This window comes from Mandrillus leucophaeus, unplaced genomic scaffold (genome assembly GCF_000951045.1).
Source record: "Mandrillus leucophaeus isolate KB7577 unplaced genomic scaffold, Mleu.le_1.0 Scaffold10, whole genome shotgun sequence".
Lineage (NCBI taxonomy): Eukaryota > Metazoa > Chordata > Mammalia > Primates > Cercopithecidae > Mandrillus > Mandrillus leucophaeus.
In genome coordinates, this window is record NW_012098098.1 from 7,635,850 (window position 1) to 7,637,748 (window position 1,899).

A 1,899-nucleotide genomic window follows, 5' to 3' on the forward strand; every position below is an offset into this window, starting at 1 on the left:
CACTCTGTGTCTAGCTCAAGGTTTTTAAAACACCAATCAGTACTCCGTGTCTAGCTAACTGTCTAGCTAACCTGGTGGGGCCTTGGAGAACTTTTCTGTCCAGCAGTGTCTAGCTCAGGGATTGTAAAGACACCAATCAGCACTCTGTCAAAACGGACCAATCAGCTGTCTGTAAAATAGACCAGTCAGCTCTCTGTAAAATGGACCAATCAGCAGGATGTGGGTGGGGTCAGATAAGGGAATAAAAGCAGCCTGCACCTGCTTTTCTTCCACACTTGGGGAGCTTGGTTCTTTGGCTGTTTGTAGTAGATTTTGCTGCTGTGTAAACTTTGGGTCCACGCTGCGTTTGTGAGTTCTAACACTCACTGCAACGGTCTGCAGCTTCACTCCTGAAGCCAGTGAGACCACGAACCCACCGGGAAGAATGAACAATTCCCGACACGCTGCCTTTTCGAGCTGTAACACTCATCAGAAAAGTCTGCAGCTTTACTGCTGATAGCGAGACGACGAACCCACCAGAAGGAAGAAATTCCAGACGCATCTGAACATCTGAAGGAACAAACTCGGGACCCACCATCTTTAAGAACTGGTTAACTCTCACCGCGAGGGTCGGCAGCTGCATTCTTGAAGTCAGCAAGACCAAAAACCCACCAATTCTGGACACAGCTAGGACTGCAGGCACCCGCCAGCACACCCGGCTGATTTTTTGTATTTTTAGTAGAGACGAGGTATCGTGTTAGCCGGGATGGTCTCGATCTCCTGACTTCGTGATCCACCTGCCTCGGCCCCCCAGAGTGCCGGGATTACAGGTGCCTGCCACAATGCCTGGCTAATTTTTGTATTTTTAGTAGAGATGGGGTTTCGCCATGTTGGCCAGGCTGACCTTGAACTCCTGACCTCAGGTGATTGACCGGCCTCATCTTCCCAAAGTGCTGGGATTACAGGTGTGAGCCATTGCCCCTGGCCAAGAATTATCTGGAGCAGTTAAAATCCATTGAAAGCTGGAAAATGGCTGTTTTGGACTCTTTCTGGGAAAACCAATGCAACTGCCCCTTTTGCTGTACCTCAGCCACTAAGACACTGCCCTTTTATCTCTAAAAATATATTTATGTCACATACATTATATTATCTATATATAGTATATAGATAATTTTTTTTTGAGACAGCATTTTGCCCAGGCTGGAGTGCAATGGCATGATCTTGGTTCACCAAAACTTCCACTTCGTGGGTTCAAGTGATTCTCCCGCCTCAGCCTTGCTAGTAGCTGGAATTACGGGCACGCATCAGCATGCCTGGCTAATTTTGCATTTTTAGCAGAGACGGGGTTTCTCCATGTTGGTCAGGCTGGTCTGGAACTCCTGATCTCAGGTGATTTGCCCTCCTCAGCCTCCCAAAGTGCTGCAATTACAGGCGTGAGCCACTGTGCCCAGGCATTTTTAAAATTTTAATTTTTTTTTTCAAAAAAGTTCAACCCGGGTGCCCCAGGCTCTGGAGTGCAATGGCACGAACTCAGCTCACTGCAACCTCTGCCTCCTGGGTTCACGCAATTATCCTGCCTCAGCCTCCTGAGTAGCTTGGATTACAGGCATGGCCCACCATGCCTGGCTAATGTGTTTTTAGTAGAGACAGAGTTTCTCCATGTTGGCCAGGCTGGTCTCAAACTCCCAACCTCAGGTGATCTGCCCACCTCAGCCTCCCAAAGTGCTGGGATTAGAGTCGTGAGCCACTGGGCCGGTCTGATATTTTTATATAATGTATAATATAAATATGTTTAATATAAATATATATTTATAATTCCTCATAGAGATGAGGTCTCGTCATGTTGCCCAGGCTGGTCTCGAACTCCTGGCCTCAAGTGATCCTCTCACCTCAGCCTCCCACAGTGCTGGGATTATGGGC